Source organism: Patagioenas fasciata, chromosome 2 (genome assembly GCF_037038585.1).
Source record: "Patagioenas fasciata isolate bPatFas1 chromosome 2, bPatFas1.hap1, whole genome shotgun sequence".
In the NCBI taxonomy this organism is placed as follows: Eukaryota; Metazoa; Chordata; class Aves; order Columbiformes; family Columbidae; genus Patagioenas; species Patagioenas fasciata.
Genome location: NC_092521.1, coordinates 164,169,203 through 164,192,678, shown reverse-complemented (window position 1 = coordinate 164,192,678; position 23,476 = coordinate 164,169,203). Strand labels below are relative to the sequence as shown.

The 23,476-nt window shown below is 50.0% G+C and overlaps 1 protein-coding gene and 1 long non-coding RNA gene across 7 annotated transcripts in view; both read right to left on the bottom strand.

The window, feature by feature from the left end:
* LOC136098650 (mitogen-activated protein kinase kinase kinase 3-like) overlaps nt 1–8,914 on the bottom strand; it is an 88,619-nt gene extending 79,705 nt beyond the window's left edge. For 5 of the 6 annotated variants that reach the window (XM_071805366.1, XM_071805363.1, XM_071805365.1 and 2 more), the window contains exon 1: nt 8,798–8,914. The gene's annotated coding sequence lies outside the window, so the exon portion shown is untranslated. The remainder of the gene's footprint in view (nt 1–8,797) is intronic. The other variant, XM_071805367.1, reaches the window with a different exon arrangement.
* Nucleotides 8,915–16,056: 7,142 nt separating this feature from the next.
* On the bottom strand, nt 16,057–23,402 carry LOC139827305 (uncharacterized). The gene is made up of 6 exons (XR_011737802.1): nt 23,207–23,402; nt 21,790–22,043; nt 20,848–21,269; nt 18,126–18,224; nt 17,216–17,496; nt 16,057–16,095 (listed from the first exon to the last, which is right to left on the bottom strand). It is a non-coding gene; the product is annotated as an uncharacterized lncRNA (long non-coding RNA).
* Nucleotides 23,403–23,476: the final 74 nt, after the last annotated feature.

Genomic DNA, 23,476 nt, shown 5'->3' with positions numbered 1-23,476 from the left:
TCAGAGTCCGCAGAGATACCCAGGGCAGGGACTGGATGTGGAAGGGACAGAGACGGGGAACAGCAAGAAGACAAGTCCCTCATTCACAGTCTGCCTACAAGCCAGGGCAAATAGGAAATCTACTGCCCACCAGCCCAAAGCCAACACTGGGACATGCAGGCTTACGGGAGGAATCGCAGGCTGCCCCATCCACCAGACCCCATCCAACCAGGGGTCTGTGGTGACCACACAGCCCACAGACACAGGACTCGATGCACACAGCTGCATAACAGATGTACTTAAGCTTTCATCAGTCCCTGACCAAATGGCTTGATCTTCTCATTTCATAGAATCATAGAATAGTTTGGGTTGGACCTCCAAAGCTCATCCAGTGCCATCCCTGCCATGAGGGGGGACATCTTAACCAGCTCAGGTTGCTCAGAGCCCCGTCCAGCCTGGTCTGGGATGTCTCCAGGGATGGTTCATCCACCACCTCTCTGGGCAACCTGGGCCAGGATCTCACCACCCTCAATGTCAAAAATTTCTTCCTCATGTCCAGCCTGAATTTCTCTTTTAGTTTAAAACCATTTCTGAAGAACTGCAAGCTGATAACCAGGATGCCAACTTGTGATTAAGCAGAACAGTTGTGTCTACCAACACCTCCAGACTCACACAACAAATGTACATGCAATTTATCTGAACACTGCAAATGCTTTCAAAATATGCATTATATATACATAATTTTCCTACCATTCTTTCGGGGTGAGAGATTACTGCAAAGGCACAACTCAAAGCCCTTGGTGATGCTCCTGAACATGGTGGTGACCCAGCCTAAAGCCCTTCAGCCACACCAAGGCACCCATTCATTAAACCCCAGTTCTGAGGTTTTGTAAATCCAGCCCAAGACGCATCAAGGAGGTGGGAGATTCCTCCTGCAGCAAGGAGAGACCTTGCCCAACAAGTTCCATGTTCTTCCACAACCACCTCTCACCTTTCTCACCTCTTGGTGACTCCCACACAGCATGAGACACCAAACCGCACCTCTCTGGCAACGCACACTGTGAAACCCAAATCAGCTTCCCAGGTATGCAAAGTCTTACTCCTTCTTGTCCAAGTCCCAAATAGCTTTGGGACTCCATGGTGGTCCAGGACGGAAGCCCAGCATGCCACACCACCCCCCTGGGACGGGCCAACCTGTAAGGGAACTCCTTCCGCACAAGATTTCCCACACATAGACCAAGACTTGAAGAAGCTCATTCCCAGCTTTCCCTCCAGAGATGAAGACAGTTAGAACCTCCAGCACCTTCTGCACCGGGCCCAAAAATCAATTATTTGGCCTTATAACACAAACTAGGAATAGAAATCACATCCTCATCACCTACAACCCCATTCCGAAGCCAACCAGGCATGCACCAGGTGTTAGTCACACCAACAATGCTGCAGGTCAAGTTGTTGAAATATTGCAATATTAAACTTTTTTTCCTCTTTCTCTTGAGCCAGGTAACACAGTGATAAGTCATGAAGATCTTAGCACAGTGCCTTGGGGAAAGCATCGTGGAGAGCCCCAGCAAGCATCCCCACTGCAAACAAAACAGGCAAGAGCAGGCATGTTCCTCAAACCCTTCACACTCAAGACAACATTCCAGCCAAGCGAGGTGAAGCCAAGTCTTCAGAGACCATCATCAGGGTATGTAGAAGACAAAACAGCTGTCCTTTTGTGAGAGTCACCAGTCAGCATCCAGGAGCACTTTGTATTCCCAGTCACAAGTGACTGTATCACAAGAGGGGGAGCAAGGTGGCATCAGCCCAGGCCACCGGTGAAGCAGATCCTCCCATCCAGCAAAGCCAGGGACAGCTGAGGGTGGGGAGCAGGAATGTGGCCCCACATCCAGGCAATCCTGATGGTACCACCCCAGCTTCAACACCCAGAAGGCTGCAAGAGGAGACACCAGCAGGGCTTCCTTAGGCTGTCACCATCCCAGGAGCAGCTCCTGGGAGAGAAGGAACCAAGCGCATAGTTTTCCAGTGAAAGCTCAAGAAAGAAGAATGACAGGACTTGCCCCATCATGATTCTCCTTAGGCACTGCAATCACCCCCTGCAGCCTCCATTGCAAGGGAATACCCATCCGGAACACTAAAACACCACCTTTGCCATTCCTTTTTCCTCTGGCAAAACACGGCACAGCTCAGGAGCAGCTCGAATTCACTCTGCTGCTGGGTTCAGCAGCAACAACGTTCAGAGCCAGACCTTGAACCTTTCAATAAAACCAGTGATGCAATAAGCTAAGCACAGCTCAATACAGTCTCTGTTTATCTCTTTTACTCGCCACCAGCATCATCCAAAGAGAAATAACTGAAATATCTTGCATATTTCTCTAATGACTTAGTCTGTTAGCACCCGCACTGAGGGAATAAGACCAAGGAGCAGCAATAAATTCCACTGGTTTATTAACTGGGTGCTCAGGCCTCCCAAAGCCAGCAGAAGGATCAGTGCTGTAGTTCTGTGCCGAAAGGCATACAGAAGGCACCGAAGCTGCAGCGTGAGCACCTTGCATCAGCAAGGACAGCTTTCCAGGAGCTTGGCCCAGCCTGATAGCTCTAGCTGAGGATGATGCTTTATTGGTTCAGCAAAACAAGCCTTGCTCCACAGCACATCAATGCATTGACCCACCTCAACAGGAGCCAGCTCAAATCTCTGATCTCCAGGTACTGGTTATTCATCACTTAGATGCTCCTGGGATGCTCTGTCCCACCATCCCAGCCCACACACCTCCCTCCAGCCACCACGTTAGTTCTGCTGCAGATACTGAGCTATCAACCTGTCAGCATCACCCAGATGTAGATAACACTACCAGGTGCCCTTTGCGATGACACTGCACTGAGCCAGCACACAAAAAAGGGACAGTCCTCTCCAGGGCACTTCCTGGGTAATGGCAGAGAAGAGGTGAGGGGCTGAAAACAGACCTATAAGAAAGATGGGGACAGACTTTTTAGCAGGGCCTGTTGCAACAGGACAAGCGGTGATGGCTTTAAACTAAAGGAGGGAGATTCAGGACAGACATAAGGGAGAAATTTTTTACAACGAGGGTGGTGCAACCCTGGCCCAGGTTGCCCAGAGAGGTGTTGGATGCCCCATCCCTGGAGACATCCCAGCCCAGGCTGGACGGGGCTCTGAGCAACCTGAGCCGGTGAAGATGTCCCTGTTCATGGCAGAGGTGGCACTGGATGAGCCTTGAAGGTCCCTTCCAACCCAAGCTATTCTATGATTTAAAACACCATTTCTGTGCGCACACACATAACTTTCCTTCAGTTCACCTTCACCACCAGCTAGAACAGATCTCAGCTTACACTTTCTCCCAAGCCATTTTCTCTGACCTTCCTTATTACAGCACCCGGGCTGCCCCACACAGGGGATGCCCCAACCCTTCAACCCCCACCAGAAGTGAGACTTCACCATTCTCAAGAAATGTGCCCACCACCCTTTGCAGGTTCCTCATGCCTCAGCATTACTGCTGCCACCTTGTAGAGCAAAAGGTGCAAACAGCTCACTGTAAAGAGATCAAATCTCTGCTAGATTATTTTTAGGCTCTTATCACAGAGGGTGCTGTACTATTTCCAGTTTACAACTAGACTGTGATGACCTGACCTCTGCTCAACCACAAAAATGCTGAGGTTGTAGCACAAAAGCACTAAGCAATCCAAGTAACCCACCATCCTCATCATGATGGACTTCCATGTACACCTGCAGATTAGAACAGTCCAGTTAGAAACGATTTACAACAATCAACTAATCCAACCACCTGACCCCTTCAGGACTGAAGGATGACAACCTCAACAAGGACGGGCCTCAACAGATACTCCAAAGAAGCAGCACCTTCCTCCAAACCCCTGCACCGAGACCAGCAGCAGCACAACTCGCAGCACAACACAGGGTTTGTTTTGCACGTGATGTTTGGGCTGATGACTGTTACCTGCAAAACTTTCAGCAGTCCCTTGAGGATCTGCAGGCACTTGTAAGCCACTGTGCAAGAAACACCTTCACATGGAGAAGACAAACACAATCACTCCAGGGCAGGCCCAGCAGCGCGGGACCACCCAAAGCACCACAGAGGCCACAAACACCTTCAGCAGTGCTGGATTTAAGACATTCCCACCTCCTTTGCAAAGACTCTATGTCACAAATCATTTTCCCAAAGGAATTTTAGAGTCTTTTTTCCTCCAAACCATCTAGCTGTCAATCAAATGACTCTCTGTTCATTGGCATGCAAGCTCCTGGCCATAGTAGATTTGCAGGATGCCTTTAATCCACACACCTAAGGCTATTTCTTCAAGCAATTTGGTGTTTAACCACTACCCAAACACTCAATGCATCCTCCCATCCCCTCCAAGGACCTGGTCACACATACACTGTTTACACAACAGCCCACGCAGCAGCTCAACCAACTCCTTCCAGGATCCAGCCCGCGGCGCCAGGCACGGCACACAACGCATGTTGCCAACCGGACTTTGTCCCGCGCAGCTTCTACGGTGCTGAGCCAAACCCTGGCCCAGCTCCACCCTTGGTTTCATTGCTGCTGTGGCTTCTCCTTCCCAAGGCTGCTCCAGATCATCTTGCAGAGAGCTGAGAGTACAAAATAAGGGGAGTTTTCACATAAGTGACAATTGGTTCTGCATAAAATGGTGGTCAACTTGGGTTGTAACTCAGGAGAGCAGGACAGGCGCCAGCCTACTACATATTTTAACTAAAGTCCTGTGGTCTCTTCTCAGTGGTGCCCAACAACAGGATGAGGACCAATAGGCATGAACAGAAACACAGGAGGTTCCATCTGAATATGAGGAGAGACTTCTTTCCTTTGAGGTGCCAGAGCCTGGACCAGGCTGCCCAGAGAGGTTGTGGAGTCTCCTTCTCTGGAGACATTCAAACCCACCTGGACACCTTCCTGTGTGATCTGCTCTGGTGACCCTGCTTTAGCAGGTGGGTTGGACTGGATGACCTCCAGCGGTCCCTTCCAACCCCAATCATTCTGTGATTCCATGGTTTCTGCTAGCATTTACATTAGGATCTTCCAGGATAGGAAGAAGTGTTTGGGGAATGCATTTAGGAGCTGAATCCACCTCTTTTGTGGAGTATAAGTCACCCTTGACTTCTAAAAGCTTCAGAAAGCCAAGGTCAGACCCCCTGGCTATCCTTCACAGGTGTCCCAAGTGCTCCAGGAACAGAATGTGGCACCCGAGACCAGACACAGTGATGACAACCAACAGCACGCCCCCACACCGGGTCATAGGGACAGGGAAGCAGAGCAAGGAGCTGCAAACAGCCGCAGGGCTCGACTGCGAACAGACACCCCCAGCTCACCAAACCCTTCCACCACAACCACTGCAGCACCAGGTGAGCCAGTTTGGGGCTAAAATCCTCCACAGGATGCTGCATCTTCCACCATCCTGGGTTCAGCTTGTCCCCAAGTCCTGTGGCTCCAGGGAAAGCTCCTGCAGCAACAGCCCCAGCACTGAAACAAAGCAGGGAGCCATGTACCCCCAGCCTGCAGCCCCAAAATTCTTTGCTAGCCCCACTGCAGCATTCTTTCCTTGTTCTCCTTTTCCATGCAATCCATGTTCCAAAGGGAATAGCTTTAAATTCATCTGCTTTTAATTTCTCCTGTTTAACTAAAGATGAGCTGGGACAGACTGATTACGTTGGACACTGATGGCATTTTAGCAACTAACAGGAAGATAACTTGGCCAGACTAGATCAGAATTGCAAGGACAGACAGAAAACAAATAATGCCCACATGTCCATGCTCACACGTGCTCGCCCACACCTCTGGACAGAAAAGCGCTTGTCTGTATGATGCTCACCGCAGTGATAACCACATCACACAGAGGTTCATGTTGTATGGGGTATGGGGCAAGCCCACAGACAGTGTGTTTCAGGCGTGAGAAAACACTCACCATGCCGGCAAATCACATTCAAAGGAAGAAAAGGCACCAAGAAGAAAAACATGCGTGGCCACACGCAGGGATGGCGAACTGCTCCCTGGAGGGACCCACTGAAACCTCTCAGTCACCCATTTCCCTTTGCAAAGCTTAACTAAGAAAAAAGTCTGGGGACTGAGGGTGAACCCGCCAGGTTCAGGATCAGCAAGCCATTTATAGCTTTGCTAAGAAGTGCCCCAAGGACATAAATTTCAGAAGTGGAATTCCATATTCCTCTTCTTGTGGCTCCGTAATGCATTTTCCATCTCCCCGGTGCACAGCTGACATTCTGCACATTTCTGCGCGCATCGCGCTTGGCCTGTGCTCCATGCAGAGCAGGGGCCGCAGGTGACGCAGCCCAGCAGCCTCCTGCAGTCCATCAGCCACCCCGAGAAAGGCTGGAACATGGGGTGCGTGTTCCTCTCCTGTGCTGCATCTCGGGATCTAAAAGAGTCCAGAGATTTGTACAGAAAACATGTTTCCTTAGATCAGATGATCTGGCTGAACCATAGTTGAACACTTTTTTCCCTCCTCCCTTTTCCATTGATCTCCTTGGCTAGAAGAACCAAGGTAAACCAGGAGGAATTGGTCTCTCCTAATGTTCGGCTCTGAGGTTTGCTGCTTCTACAACAGGCTTATCATGGAATCTCAGAATCACTTTGGTGGGAAAAGACCTGCAAGATCATCAGGTCCAACCGTTAACCTAACACTACCACTAAACCATGACCGTAAGAACCACATCTACGCTCCAAAGCCAGCCTGCGTGCACCGAGCAGTCTAATAAAAGATTTCCCTTGTAACAGCAAACCCTGACTCACTTCCCTCCAGCCTCGACCCACAGGTCTCCAACAGCAGGGTCAGATCACCCAGTACAGAAAATCCTGCCAGCTTTCACACAGGTGCCCACGTCCAGCTGGGGGAGCAGGGCTGAACACACATCACCCTCAGTGCCGCAGCTGCTGTCCCCCTGCTCCAGCGGGGTCTGGACACACCGTGTCATCCTCACTGGCATCTTCCCAATGGGAAAATTCAGAAAAAGCCTCAAGTCCAAGCTGCACAGCAAATTAGCAAAGCACCACCAAGTGATAGCGACATTTCAGAAGGGATGAAGAAAGGACTGTGCTCCTCCAGCTGCTGCAATCGCTGGCTCTTCACAACGCAGTCCTCTCCGTGCTGCATGAAACTCCAGACTACAACTCTTTAACAGCCCCCAAAAAACAAATGCGTGACCCATCAGCGCACGTTGACCAGAGCTGTGGGTTTCTGATGGAGATTTAAGACCCATAGAAAAAGCCTCAATATGAAAACCAGTTTAGACAAGGAAGGTATAAAAGAGCCTCTAAATACACATCCCACTAGGCTGGCAGCCCATCCAGCCTCATGTCCTCCCTCCAACAGAAGAGCTTTTACAAGCCATGAAACCCTCCTTCTGCTGCAGAGGCATGCCCCGAATCTGCAAGAGCCCTGGGAAACCTTGAACCCTGGGTTATAATTAAGGTCAAATTAAGAGTTCTGGAAACTGGACCGTCTGACAAAGCTATCACAAGGCACAGGTAGTCATGGGCAAGCCCCCATCTCCCACACTCCTGAGGAACAGGCTCCAAGAGGTGCACTCCGGGCACAAATCCTGCACAGAGCTTCGAATCGCATGTGTCAGACTGGAAATGAATTCACAAGGCTCCACAGAAGGAAATTCTCTCAAACCACTCACACTCACTGATGAAGCAAAAACGCTTGACCCTGGAAATCCCTGGGATCACTTAAACGCTGCACAAATCCCAAACCTCCAAATTCCCAAGTGAGCCCAGATTTCCAGTCCATGCACTGGCAACACATGCGGACCCTGCGCCAAACAGAAGCAGCTCTACTTCCAAAAACCACTGGATTACAAGACAGGAATTGAGGATAAAAGCAGCAGCCAAAGGGGAAACTGCTCTCCAAACTGCATCAGGGGCAGAGAGACGTTTTTGGCCGCCGTGCACAACCTGGCGAGCCTGCCGGCGCACACCCACTTGCATTGGCACATGGCTCCCACCGCCGCTCCGCACCCAGCCGGGGAGGGCTGAAGTTCGGTGCCAGCAGAACAAATCCTCCCGGAGCATCACCCCGAGTCATGACGGGGTTCCCCACAACAGCCGCTTGCTCCATCCAGGTGGAAGTCCAACTTGAGGTCACTCATGCCATGCGGGTACTGCTTCCCCTCACCCATGGGAGCCCGTGCCCACCGCAGAGCCTTCCTCCCCATCCTCACCAGTTGGGACACTCTGTACAGGGAGGACTTTGCTCACAGTGAAGCTGGAGGGTGAGGGTTGGCCGGGCATTCGCGCAGCTCCCTGGCATGGATGTGATTCTTTCCACCGAAGCAGGATGCAAGCGATTGCAGCCAGTAATGTACCCATACAACCCATAGTTTAATGCACCCCGATACTGGGTGTTAGGGTCTAATCGCGGCGCTCGCTGTCAGGGACAGGCTGCCCCAGGCTGGGAAAAACAAGTTTATGCAGCCGAAACCGAGCACGATGAAACAAGACGAGGGCTGTGCCGTGGGAAGGTAAATCCCCAAAGCGGGGCAAGGTCTTTTCCAGCTCCCCACACCCCCTCCTGGGGAGCCCCTCCGACCCCCCACAGCTCCCCAGACCTCTCACCGAGAGACCTGCCCGCAGGGACTTGCAAGATTAGAAGGTGAAGGAAAAGGAAGAAACGCCACCGGCTGCAAAACTCTCAGTCACCGCCGCGAAAAAACAACAAAAAATACAATAAAATAATTAGAAGAACGAAACAAACCCTCGCACCGCTGCGGGGACCTACCGCCCGCGGAGCTCCCGGGCCCCGAGGAGAGACTTACCGGTCCGGCAGCGCGGCTACCCGCGGAGGAACATGCCGAAGAACTGCGGCAGCACCGCTCGGCTCCGTTCGGCTGCGCTCGGCTCCGCTCGGCTCAGCAGCGGGAACGACAGGGAGCGGGGCGGTGCACAAAAGCGGGAGGAAGCGCTGACGTAGGAGCCCCCACTGCCAATGGGGTGGCGGCGGAGTGGGGAGGGGGCGGGGCGAGAGGAGACGACCCCGCCCCCCACCGACCGAGCGGGTGGTACGAGGGGGAGGTGCCGCGCCGCGCCGCTGGGGGGCGGCCCCGCGGAGAGGGGTCCGGCCAGAGGGGGCACCGCAGACCCGGGGGGAGCCGCAGCCCGTCCCGCAGCACCGCTCGGTATCGGTGCCGCCTCCCCAGGCCCCGCAGCCGGGATCAGCCCCGGTTGGATCACACAGGATCACAGAGTCACAGACTGGTCAGGGTGGGAAGGGACCTCTGGAGATCATCCAGTCCAACCCACCTGCTAAAGCAGGGTCACCAGAGCAGATCACACAGGAAGGTGTCCAGGTGGCTTTGAATGTCTCCAGAGAAGGAGACTCCACAACCTCCCTGGGCAGCCTGGTCCAGGTTCTGGCACCTCAAAGTCAAGAAGTTTCTCCTCATGTTTAGATGGAACCTCCCGTGTTTCAGTCTGCACCTGTTGCCCCTCATCCTGTTGTTGGGCACCACTGAACAGAGTCTGGTCCATCCTCTTGACACCCACCCTTGAGATCCTCTGCCTTTGCTTTCAGATGGAAGTTGACTTTTGAGCTCTTGCTGAGAGTCTCTGGGACCTTCTGAAATCGGGAGCTGGGACCAAACTGTCCTGTTTAGGGTTGGGTTGAAAAAACAGATGATGAAATGTAGTGTTGAAACATCCTGACTCCAGGAGATGGGGCTTCATAGAATCATGAAACAGTTTGGGTTGGAAGGGACCTCCAAACCTCATCCACTGCCACCCCTGCCATGAGCAGGGACATCTTCACCAGCTCAGGTTGCTCAGAGCCCCGTCCAGCCTGGCCTGGGATGTCTCCACGGTTGGGGCATCCACCACCTCTCTGGGCAACCTGGGCCAGCACATGAGTTGAAGCACAGGAGAAGCTGATGACACCTGGCCGCAGCACAGCTTTCTGCAGCACCCAGCTTTCCATGCAACCAGGACGTGAAGATGGCATGAAGGGATTGCTCTCGAATACCTTGCTTTGGTTTTGCCTCTTTTGGGAGGAACTGAAGCAAAAACAAGCCATAGCTAAGACCAAAGGGCAGGGAGAAGCTCTCAGCTGCTCCTGGGCTGTGACCAGTTGTCCCAGCTTCCCCTCCAGAGCAGCTCAGAGCTCCTCGGGCAGCTCCCCATGAGAGGCAGAGCCACCTCTCAGCTGCCCCAATTGACACCTGCCTGTCCCAAGCGTCCTTCATGTGTCCAAGTGCCTTTGGACTTGAGTTTCCTTATGGGGAGGGATGAAGGCAAAACTCACCCCTGAGCTAAGGCCCTTGTGCCTGAAAGACGGATAGAAGTTGGACCTGGGTTTTGTACTAGACTGGTGGGAAACAGAGAAAATTCATATACACAATGGAAAAAAGTAGGTAATAATATTTTGCTGATTATTTCCCTGTTTCTCCATTTAGTAAATGTGTTGTGGAGAGGAACAGGAACAAAGTCAGTTCAAGATTTTTTGGGGGGAGAGAAAAAAATGGTCAGAATCTTAAGCCAGGACTCATTCCTCTCAAGTTTTTCAGGACTTGCTGCTGCGAGAAATTTTGAGCCGTGGCCTATAAAGGCAATGGAAACCCCAACCAGGGACCCCTCCTGAGAGATTCAAATCTCACATCCTCGTATACAATCGCGTGACCTATTAATAAAATCCATAGAAACCAATTCTGTATATACCAAATAACAGCACATGGCTCCAGCCCAAACTGCTCCAAGTTCCCTCACTCCATAAATGATTTTCCTAGGGCCCTTCATGGTCTTGATGTAATTGAATAGGTTTCACTCTTTTTTTTCTCTCCCTCCCCCTCCTCAGAATATTTTTGTAGCTTACGGAGAGGCATCCAGAGGGACCGAGCTGTTGCTGGAAGGAACCTCTGACTCCCACTTGCCTCATCCGTTTGGGAAGCAGCGTAAGCCCAGCCTAAGCCACCTGGCTTTGGGAAGGAGGTTGCCTTTCTCTGCACCTTCCCTCTAACTCTTACAGCTTTTTAATAACATTCCGGGAACTTGGCACATTTGAAATGTTTTGGCTGCTGCCCATCTGGGATGTATGTAATGAATTCTTGCGCTGCAGATGCCTTTCTGAAATAAATCACATGTGTTTACCTTGGGAACCGGGCACAGCACTTCATGTTCAGGTATTACAAGGCACTAAGTGACAAGCAGCTCCTTTAAAACCTGGTTTTAATGGGCATCGCTCAGGCAAGCATCAATTACTGCTGAAAACCCCTTCCAAGCGTTTTTTCTTTTCTGAACGTGTTTGATGCCCCAGGAATCCCACTGCGGGGATTTCAGTTCCAGGGTGTTCCTGAACAATGCAAGAATCACCATGTGTGCGAAGCCTGTTTCCATTGATGTCAACAGCTCTCTGTTGATGGGTGTGCGAAGGATCTGCCCCCATATTCTGTCTCCTCGAGTTGCTCTTGAAAACATTTATGAAGCCTGGCAGAAGAACAGACGGAGGTGTGTGGCTCAGCCCATAGCTTCATGTGTTTTCCTACAAAAGTCGGCTGACAGCGTTCATCACATTTCTGGAGAGCAGCAAAAACCTGGGAGAAAGTGCCCAGTGGAGAGCACTGGTGAAACCAGTGTGTTGCAGAGGGTGGTTGTAGCAGCTCCATACGGGGAAATAAAATAGATGTGGGGCTGTTCTCTGCCCCTGAGACCAACAGGCATGGTGTGCCTTCTACCTTTTACAGCCAAACTCTCTCTTCTTTTCCAAAACAGTGTCAAACTGTCACAGAATCACAGACTGATTGGGGTGGGAAGGGACCTCTGGAGATCATCCAGTCCAACCCACCTGCTAAAGCAGGGTCACCAGAGCAGATCACACAGGAAGGTGTCCAGGGGGGTTTGAATGTCTGCAGAGAAGGAGACTCCACAACCTCTCTGGGCAGCCTGGTCCAGGTTCTGGCACCTCAAAGCAAAGAAGTTTCTCCTTATATTCAGATGGAACCTCCTGTGCTTCAGTGTGCGCCTGTTGCCCCTCATCCTGTCATTGGGCATCACTGAAAAGACTCTGGTCCCATCTTGGCACTCACCACATCTATAAAATGTATAGATGTGTGCTCTGATTCTTCAAAGCTGACTAGTCTACATGGTGGATATGAAGGACTATATCATCCCAATAATATCTTCAGTGAAAAGTCTGATGGCACAAGTGGGTAATAGTGAGCTATAAGAAAAGCTGATGGTTCATCCACAGACCAAGAACTTTGCAAATCTCAGCCCCAGGCTGTTCTATTTATGCTTCTCCTTTAATGACGCAAGCATTAGTATTTGCTGTGGGGGAAAAAAGGGAAGATATCTGGCTTTTACCTAACTGCTGCTATTCTGGGCTCAGTTAGGGTTCCTGTAGGAAGTGAACACAGGTCCCAGAGCACTGACCCAATTCTTCTGTGACTAAGTATGCTCCGTCTAACCTGAAATTCTCCCATGCCTTCTGTTTGATATAATATCCTTTCTTGCTTCCTGTCCTAAACGGCCACATAAAGCCGTTGTGCGCTGTGAGACGTCTGTCAGGCTTTCTCTCCCATCGAGATGGCTGCACATCGACAGTGGGTGAAATCATTCCTATTCTTAGATTGCAAACTGTAAAGGAATGATGCCGTCTTGGTGTAAAGAAAAGAAACCAAATACTCACTCAGAAAATGTGTGCTGCTTCAGAGCAGACAGCTGGAGTTGGAATGGACTTGGGTGGGATTTCAGCACGTAGACACAAGCCTGGGATGCCGAAATCTCTGCATGGCAGCGCCTGGGCTTGGCAGATCTGCAGCGGTTGCAGCGTCTCCTCATCCAAGATTAACAGCAAGTCTGCTGTTTGCTGTGGAAAAGCAGGTGGAAAAAGTAGGCTAGAGCTATTCCCATGTCCATCCAAATGATATTACCTGCAGAGAAGTCATGTTTATTTTGCTTAAATATTCCCCCATTTCCCACGTGTTCTGACTGCTGTAAAGCTGAGCGATTTGGGGACTAACCTGGTCAGGATCCACAGACCACACGCATCAGCAAGGGGTTTGTGCTGGCCCAAGAACATGCCTGAATGTACACAGAGGTTTGTTGGAAACAGACATTCCTCTCTATCTCTGCCTCTGTTTTACAAGAACCAGGTCATGGAATGCTTGAGAAGGGTGAGAGTTAGGTTCAGATCCCTGTTGCTGAGGCGCCGCACACTTCACAATTATGCTCCTCTTCCTCTTGTGGTACATGAAATGCTCCCTGGCTTATACGACCATATGTTCTGCAGGGCAGACACCAAGATCTGCTCTATGAAAGCAACCAGGCAAGAGCAACAAGTGATCTCTGCAGCTTGATAAGTTCAGAAACCTTTCCTCTTCTGTGGCCGAAAACTTAATTTTCACTAACAGCAGATAACGCCTTCTGCCCACTCAACAAATTAACCTCGTGGGTTAGACCTTGGGTTTGTAGAATCATAGAATAGTTTGGGTTGAAGGGACCTTCAAAGCTCATCCAGTGCCACCCCTGCCATGAGCAGGGACATCTTCACCAGCTTAGGTTGCTCAGATCCCCGTCCAGCCTGGCCTGGGATGTCTCCAGGAATGGGAACCTCCTTGGGCTGAGAAAATAATATTGGGTTCCTGCCCAGGCTCGGGGTACAGGATATTTCCAGTGTCCACTCCAGCGTAAAAGGCAGGTGGCAGCAGCAGCAACCATATATGAAAAGGAAAGGGTGAGTCCTGCACTTGAAGATAAAACATGCAGGCCTGGTCCTAGAGGAGTGGGTTCAGAGCATGAAGACCCAAGAGCAGAGGTTCACTCACCCACTCAGGAGCAGAATCATAGAATCATTTTGGTTGGAAGAGACCCTCAAGCACAACCATTAACCTAAATCTGGCACTAAACCATGTCCCTAAGAACCTCATCTACACATCTTTTAAACGCCTCCAGGGATGGTGACTCCACCACTGCCCTGGGCAGCCTGTTCCAATGCCCGACAGCCCTTTATGTGAAGAAAACTTTCCTAATACCCAATCTAAACCTGCACTGGCGCAACACCCCGTCTTGGGGCGTTAGACAGTTGCTCTGTGAAGGGGTCAGAGCAAAGGGGTGACCCCAGCCCTCTCCGAGGCAGCTTTTGTGTCCATCCAGCTCGCTGTACACAGCTGACAGGAGAGAGTTTTTGGCTCTTAAGAAACAAACGACTGAAAGCTCAGAGTGACACACAGAGGAAGGTAAGAGCACGCAGCAGCCAGAAATGGCGATCACCCAAAGGAACAGGTTTTCACTTGTATTTCTTCCAAGCTGGGTGTGAATACAGTGAGATCGAGTTATGTGGATGATTGTTTTTTTCCTGGTAGCTGTCACATGCGCTTTCATATCTGAATGTGAGTTTCCACACTATAGTTGTTCCATGACTCACCTCTTCTGCCCAAACAGAGGGAAAAACATCTCCAAAAAGGACAAAGTGAAAGTGAAGAGGATCTGATTTCTGGTTGGGTTGTTGAGCAAACATTGTTGGAGAGCATTTCTCTGTGAGGCTTCTTCGTATGTGTATGGAGATTCGGACACTCATGTCATCCAAACAGTATTTGCAAGGTAACTCTATATATCACCCTGGCGAAAGGTGTGAAGCTGAAAGCCCTGGAGAGTTATACTAGTGATCTACAAACAGATCCAGCTTAGACTTTCTCAAGTAAGGTCAGATCTATCCCACAATATTTATCAGCTCATCTGGCACCTGAATATTGTGGAAAACAGCACAAGAAATACTGTCCTTGTGGCATTTGCAGCTGAAACTGCAAGAAAGCCAAAAATCACAGGGGACATCCTGCTTTTCCATCCCACCTTCCAAGAAAGTTCAGAGAAAATCTTGATCTTTTCCTGAAAAGAACCAAGATTCTTAACCTTGCAACTGGCTCCTCTAGAGCAGAGTCTAAGGGATAAGAGAAGGACTTGGCAGTGTTAGGTTTACTTTTGGGCTTGGTGATCTTAAAGGTCTTTTCCAACCAAAATGATTCTGTGATTCTGTGACTGAAAGAGTCCAGACATGGGTTGGGTATGTGCATCCAGCCTGCCCTGTTCGTTGACACCATTGACTTCAATTGAATTTTGCTCATTAAGAGTATGACCCTATTTCTCTAATCCCCTCCTGATTTTAATGGTAACAACCTCCAGGGGTGTAGTCAAAGCCACCCATTATAATCACTGGATTACAGCTGCCATTACAATCTTCATTCTGCACTCTCTACTGCGTTCTTGACAAAGAAGCTCCTACCAGAACTTTCTGGCATATTCGTACTCCTACAGCTGACAGTGAGTAATATAGGAGCAGCCATCGTGCCTGAGTTTGTTTGTATTCCTTCCCATCCACTCACGTGGAGCTGGATTTTAGCTGACAGAAATCAAGGGAAGTAGAGCCTCATTTACCGAAAAGCTGGGATCTGTCCCATTGGCCATAAACTTATCTGCACGTATCAAGTGGAAACCTGTATCTTTTCCTTTACATCTGTCATGAGGGGGAAGAAATCACTGAAACAATCAAAACCTGACTGTTTACATATGTTTTGTTTTCTAAATGGACTTGTATAGAAAGTTGCACAGACAGCTCACATAAATCTCTTATCACAAAAGCCATATGTCCTCATTTCCTCATCTGCGGTAAAATACGAGCAGCGGCGCTTCGATAATTAGGAAGCTGGAGGTAAACCGCTCAGCATCCAGCAGCAGGAAAGTGTGTACGGGTGAAGGTTACAAAACACCAAACAGAGCAGTTTGGTTTTGAGTGGTCACTTGCCCGTACACTTCCCATTGTGCGACTGTCGCTTGTGTGTTAACAAGCCAGTTCCTCCATGGAGGGGGTACTGGAACAACTGGGAAGGTCTCAGAGATGCTTGATGCTCCTCATTTGGTTGCTCACCTTTGCAGGGCATTTACCCTTCCCTTGAAAAGAACTCAAAATCAGACCTCAAAATAGAGCAAACTGACCTGCTCCCATCTAAGTCCCTTTGATACGATCTCCAGACACATAGAGGAAGAGAAGAGCATCCATGGGTGGTTCCTTCTCATCAGATGGATGGCACAGTGGGGATCTCCTGTTCCCTGCATGGACTTCGTATGGTTTCACCTGAGAAGAAGGAGTAGAACAGTCCCACAGGACCAGTCAGATATTTTTTGGCTTTTCCCTTACCAAAAACTCAGACAACTGTCATCTGTGACCCTTGTTCGACAAGCCAAGCTGGTGTCACTTATGAACTCTTAGCTTCACCCAGCTGTTTCCATAAAGTTGCTCTGAGATGGATAAGTTAACTGAGTGCATACAATTAGCACAGCTGCCATCATGGCATGTCCGAGTCCTTCCAAATCTTGTATTTTTTCCAAAAGAGAGACATTTCCTAAATTTCAGATCAGCCAGCAATGGTGAAATGCCCTTTTGCCCAGCTTGGTGTGCTTTGTGTAAGGAGTATTTATTTAATCCATCTGAAACTACATGAGAAAGGAGAGAAATATCCCGGCGGCGAGATAAGATGATTATCTTCCCGGCAAACAATGGGACCACGGTCAAAATTAAAAATAATTTGATTGCAAATAGGAAGCCTAGTAAAGCAGCACGGCCAGAGGAAACATGACTAATTTTTTTTAGCTTGTCTGAACTCACACAGCAGAGCTTTGCAAGAGCTGTAACTTTGAAATATAGATCTGTAGAAAACCCATGAGGGGAGGATGGCAACCATCCAGCTGCAATAGTACAATAGGGCCAAGTTAATGCAGCTGGTAGATCCAACCTAAATGACTAAATAGCAACAGACAAAAGCTATTTTAGGTGTAATTTGGTGGGGACCACAATAAATACGATTTGGGGGGGAGTGGAGAAAGTGAAGACTTTTTTCTCAACTCTTTTTTTGTTTCCATTCGTTTGCCTTTCCCCCTGGCAACATGTGACCAAACCACGATGCCAGTGTCACCTGTGGGATCAGGATCAATGCTGCACATCCTTGGTCAATGTTGGTTCCTCCCATCTCCAGCAAAGACCTTTACTTTCTGCAGGAGGACAGGGAGGCTGCAGGACCATGATGACCTTGGAGATGTCTCCAAGAGGAAATTCTAATAGATGTGAAACCTCTGCAGGGGCCCTTATAAAGGTATTTCCTTCTGATGATGACTACCCAGCAAAAGTGGTTATGATTCCCAGAAACACTGTATGCTAAACTACTGCTTCCTTAAAACAAAACCCAACATGAACCAACCTCTGTTCAAGGGGAATGTGAAGAAGAAAATGCTGCATAGGGCAGCTGTTCCTCAGCATCCGTGGCAGGACTCTAACATCTTCCTCTGTTCCAGACAGTGCTCATATGGTGTGAATTTTGGCGCTGTCCTATGCAGGGACAGGAGTTGGATTTGATGATCCTTGTGGGTCCCTTCCAGCTCAGGACATTCGATGATTCTATGTGTCTGCTGTAGACCTGCTGTTAAGCTGGGCAGACACCGAGACTAATCTAGGCTGCAGTTCTTGTCCTCGCATCACAGCCTGCATGTCAGAAATGACCTAGTGACTATCAATTTAATCCAGTGGACAGTAACATTTAGATCTCTGTTTTTAAGCATCTAAGATGACTGTATCGTTCTATAAAAGTTATTGTCTAGAACACTTTGTGCTTTTATTAGCATCGTTAGAGACGGGTCTCTAATATGAAGGCAGTCAACGCTCAAAACGCCCTGTGCGATAGCGGAGTGATGTTACAGCCATTTGACAGCAGCAGAAGTTCTGCTGTAGATAGAGGGTTGAAATGATCCGTTCCAAGAACACGGGGAGAGGCATGGATCAGAACATAACAAAGACATGATGTTCCCAGGTCTCGCTGTGACCACAAAACCACCATTTCTTTGTGTGTTTGCTTTAAAAGCCTTTTAAACTGACAGTTTTAGCCAACTGAGAGTTGAAGCAAATCCTTAGCTATCTGCATTGAAGCCATGTTGAATTACATCAGGACGTGAGCACACTTAACTGATAGTAACTACTTCAGTTGCAGTTATGTCTGACCCTTTACCTGGGTAGATATATTTTTCTAGTATTTTGAGGGCATCATATAAATGAGGTGAGAGAGTGTTGCAAACCCATATGACAGCCATAAGGAGAAGCTGACACTAGATGCTAACCGGTATTTAAGCCCCTTGGCAAACCTCAGACAGGTCCAATAATTGTAGGTGGATGAGAGCTGGCAGATGATCATTAGGTTCCCAATGGAGGAAACACCGCTGAAAGGCAGAAAAAGAAATGACAGATTTAATGAGTAGTGGCCACAAGCTCAACTACAAAGAGCAACCAGTTTGGATGTTTTCCTACAAGACTGATCATAGCAGAACCAAGGCCAGATGGTCCCCACGCAGTACCTGCTGGCAAGACCCCTCCAAACGAGAAAGTGTGACAAGTGTCACCAGGAAAAAGTCTGTGATCAGTAAGAACGGTGGCTGCTTCTATGCAGGCAGTAAACTGAACTGTGAACAGGGCTGTGTCCTTCTGCTTCCAGCTCAGCAGAGAGTGCCAGGCCTTTTGCCATCAAAACATCAAAGCGTTGTCTCTGGAATGGGAGCTCTCAGCATGAAAGGCAGGTTCTCACTGTCACCAGAGGTTCAAAATAGCTGAAAGATAGATCTAGGTGGAGTATGAGATTGTGCTTGTTGTAGTCAAAGAAACATCAGAGCGCGTGGTTGGACACAGCAGGGCTGGCAACAGAATCACTACAGTCTGTCTCTGACTCTATGTTGATCGTGGAGGTTTTATGCTTCTATGAAAACAGCTAACGGTGACACAGGTCAAGATTCTGTAAAGGGCTCAGACACAGACCCAGTAAAACACCAAATAACAATGTCAAACATTTAATGCGTGACGAGCTCAATGCAAAGGTGTCACTCTCACAGAGACCTAAAAGAAGCAACAGCTGGGAATTGCTTCCAAAAATGAAAGAGATTATGCAGGCCAATTTGTTACTTTAAACATGTGAAACACCATCTGAATGAGGATGGTGTCATGAATCATTAGTGAAGCTGGGCACAGACACTTATGAACGTGGACTGTCACTATTGAGGAAGACTTCTGCCTTTTCTTGCCTCAGTGCCTCATCACAGCCTGTTTCTGCCTAAGGAAGCAAAAAATGGTGGTGTTTGTATGTTGTTGAACTTCCATCACAGCAAAGTAGTTGGGGAGGGGAGGGGAGGGGAGGGGAGGGGAGGGGAGGGGAGGGGAGAGGGGAGGGGAGGGGAGAGGAGGGGAGGGGAGGGGAGGGGAGGGGAGGGGAGGGGAGGGGAGGGGAGGGGAGGGGAGGGGAGGGGAGGGGAGGGGAGGGGAGGGGAGGGGAGGGGAGGGGAGGGGAGGGGAGGGGAGGGGAGGGGAGGGGAGGGGAGGGGAGGGGAGGGGAGGGGAGGGGAGGGGAGGGGAGGGGAGGGGAGGGGAGGGGAGGGGAGGGGAGGGGAGGGGAGGGGAGGGGAGGGGAGGGGAGGGGAGGGGAGGGGAGGGGAGGGGAGGGGAGGGGAGGGGAGGGGAGGGGAGGGGAGGGGAGGGGAGGGGAGGGGAGGGGAGGGGAGGGGAGGGGAGGGGAGGGGAGGGGAGGGGAGGGGAGGGGAGAGGAGAGGAGAGGAGAGGAGAGGAGAGGAGAGGAGAGGAGAGGAGAGGAGAGGAGAGGAGAGGAGAGGAGAGGAGAGGAGAGGAGAGGAGAGGAGAGGAGAGGAGAGGAGAGGAGAGGAGAGGAGAGGAGAGGAGAGGAGAGGAGAGGAGAGGAGAGGAGAGGAGAGGAGAGGAGAGGAGAGGAGAGGAGAGGAGAGGAGAGGAGAGGAGAGGAGAGGAGAGGAGAGGAGAGGAGAGGAGAGGAGAGGAGAGGAGAGGAGAGGAGAGGAGAGGAGAGGAGAGGAGAGGAGAGGAGAGGAGAGGAGAGGAGAGGAGAGGAGAGGAGAGGAGAGGAGAGGAGAGGAGAGGAGAGGAGAGGAGAGGAGAGGAGAGGAGAGGAGAGGAGAGGAGAGGAGAGGAGAGGAGAGGAGAGGAGAGGAGAGGAGAGGAGAGGAGAGGAGAGGAGAGGAGAGGAGAGGAGAGGAGAGGAGAGGAGAGGAGAGGAGAGGAGAGGAGAGGAGAGGAGAGGAGAGGAGAGGAGAGGAGAGGAGAGGAGAGGAGAGGAGAGGAGAGGAGAGGAGAGGAGAGGAGAGGAGAGGAGAGGAGAGGAGAGGAGAGGAGAGGAGAGGAGAGGAGAGGAGAGGAGAGGAGAGGAGAGGAGAGGAGAGGAGAGGAGAGGAGAGGAGAGGAGAGGAGAGGAGAGGAGAGGAGAGGAGAGGAGAGGAGAGGAGAGGAGAGGAGAGGAGAGGAGAGGAGAGGAGAGGAGAGGAGAGGAGAGGAGAGGAGAGGAGAGGGGAAGCTTGGCCCACTTCCAGTTGTACCGTCACAAAACTGTCTCTTTCTAAAAGATTTGTTCTGCATAAGCCATAAAATGAGAACTTCCTGCAGGAACAACGAGCTGCAATTCTATTACTCCATTATCCAAAATGGGTACAATAGACGTTTCTGACTGCAACACTCAACTCCAGGAATAAACAAGAGACGATAAATGGCTTTAATGAGTGAAAAAGGACACCCAAAGCAGCAAGGGGAAAAGTACCACTAAATTATTATTACCTTGGGAGTTGAGATCTCTCCAAGACCTGGTATCCCATGAGGTTGTCTCCAAGAAACAAAAGCACCACATGCCACTCTCCACACTGCAAGAAGCCATCTCTGGATACTCTCTAGCTTGGTCCCTACATTTGGATAGTCCCTGGCTATCCAATTCTTTTATCAGCGGTCCCCTGTGGAACTTCATCAAAGTTCACAGACCTTCTGCCATATCCCATGAATTACCTGACAACTGCAGGGCTCCAGGAAGGAAGCTGGTTCTTGGAACATACTTAAAAGAAAAGAAATCCGGGGCAAAGCTTGTTCCCCTCCAAGATGGCTGGTAGTGCAGGGCCTGTTGGCAAAGCTTCTCTGCTTCCCAAAAGGAGAATGGAAAGCTGGAACACCCTCTTGGAGTAAAGAGACAGGTGTCAGTGGAAAAAAAAGAAAACAAGCAAGCAACAAACAAAACACAAGGCTCTTGTTCTTTTTGACTGTGTTCCTCTGAATGGAAAATCCAGGCAAGTGGAGATTCCGCAGTTCACAATGCCAGGTCTCCTGATCTCTAATTTTGGAACAAAGTGCTTCTCACCACCGCTTTTCCTAAGCACGTATTTTCAGAGGATGATTTCACAAGGTCTCACAGAAGCAGATGTAACATGCAGAATCTAAGGAGAAACAACTGTGTAAGTAAAAAAAAACAAAACAAAACATTACAAAACTGCCCTCCAAGGATGTGATAGAAAGGGTACAATGTTGGGTAAAAGCAGGTCTATCTTTATTCATGTTGCAGAGGTTTCTGTTTAGTGGAAACCAGCTTGCCTTGCTAATGGGAAATAAACCCTTTTCAGGCAGCAGGGCACCTCTCCCCTGCACGCCCATTAAATAAGATCTCTTGAAGTCACAAAGCGAGTGGGTGGCTGTCTAGCAGCTCTGAGTAAGCTCTAAGAGGATGTCATTATTGCCAGACTTGGCCCAGCTTCACGTCAACCAGGACAATTGTGGGGGGAAACCTGACTGCAAACAAAAGCGAAGCCAACTGTGCTGTTTGTCCTTGGCCAAATGAAAGCAAAGGCAAACAGGGAAGCTTTATAAACTGGATTTGTAAAATCCGTCCATTTCTAGCATGACAAAGAAAGGTTTTTTGTGTTTTTTTTGTTTTGTTTTGTTTTGTTTTCTATGGCATACCTGTTGCAAGCCAACAACAGTGTTTTCCTTGGGCAGGAGCCAAAGTTTTGGCTGCATTTTTCTCCCACCAAACACGAGCCCTCTGAGATGAGTCACTGGTTCTTCAAGCGAGCTGCAGCCTGCTGAGCTGGGAGAAGGAGCCCTCGTTGCACGGAAAAGGGATCAGGAGACGATGTGTCATGCGGATCACCCGGGGAATCCGCATCACTTCCCACGGACAGGCAGTGCAGATTGCATGTGGAGGACCCACAAGCCTGGAGGGGATGGAAATAAAGCCAGAGTATAGTGTTTAATCTCTGGTGAGCATCTCAGAGTCCGTGTGGCTCCATCAAAAGCTGCAATTCAGGTATTTTGACGAGCTGCAGTGATTTGTTTCTGTAAACCTGGATCCTCAGTCATCACCAGCTCTTTGTTGCATCCTCTTCCCCATCCTCTCCCAGCCCAGGAGAGCTGGTGGAGTTACACAATGTGCCTGGAGACCCCTGCCAGGGAGCCAAGCAGGGTTTGTTTGCTTGTTTATTTATTTTAATTATTATTTTTATTTCTGTTTGTTTGTGTGGTTTTGTGGTTTTTGTTTGTTTCTGGGTTGGGGTTTTTTAAGGCATTTCTTCTTATTATGAGAGCTGTAAAATGAAGAAAAAGGACCCTGAGGAACAATTCAGTGAGTAAGGGATGTGTAATCACTGGCACCCGACAGTGACTTACAGAAACTATAGGACAAGGCCTCTTCACTTCAGCCGCCCTTGTCAGCACTGGAGGCCAAATACATCAATTGTTGCCAATCTGCAGCTCATCCTTTGCTAGTTAACAGGTGAGTGAGCGATCCACAAAGCTGGCAAGGATGCTGCTGTATCGCAGCCTCGGCACTTACAGGATAAATAATAATCAGTATTAATGATCAATATTAAGTCAGAGCCAGGCAAGCAGTGCTCCCTGCAGGAGTTTCACCATGGCTGCGCCCCACAGAAATGGGGCTGTGCTTCTGTGTGAGGTGCTGGGATGTGGAAGAGATTATCATCGTGGAAAATAAATAGATAAATAAATAGAAGAATCACAATTTCAGCAGTAAGTGGGCTCTGGTGAGAGGCTGCCATGGGCAGGTGCCACCTCAGAATACCTGGAGCACCTTTCTTATGAGGAGAGACTGAGAGAGCTGGGTCTGTTCAACCTGGAGAAGAGAAGCTGAGAGGGGATCTCATCAATGTTTATAAATATCTCTGGGTGGGTGTCAAGAGGATGGACCAGACTCTGTTCAGTGGTGCCCAACGACAGGATGAGGGGCAACGGGCACAGACTGAAACACAGGAGGTTCCATCTGAATATGAGGAGAAACTTCTTTCCTTTGAGGTGCTAGAGCCTGGCCCAGGCTGCCCAGAGAGGCTGTGGAGTCTCCTTCTCTGGAGACATTCAAACCCACCTGGACACCTTCCTGTGTGATCTGCTCTGGTGACCCCAACCAGTCTGTGACTCTGTGATCCTGTGGGTTCCAACCGGGGCTGATCCCGGCTGCGGGGCCTGGGGCGGCCCCACCGACACCGAGCGGGACTGCGGGTCCCCCCGGGTCACATTTCCCCCTCGGGCCGCAGGAAGCGCAGGGGCGGCCGCAGGCGGGTCGGCTCCTCCCCGGCCGGGCGGGCTGAGGGGAACCGGGGCGGGGAGGCGGGAACGGGGCGGGCTGGGGCGGCAG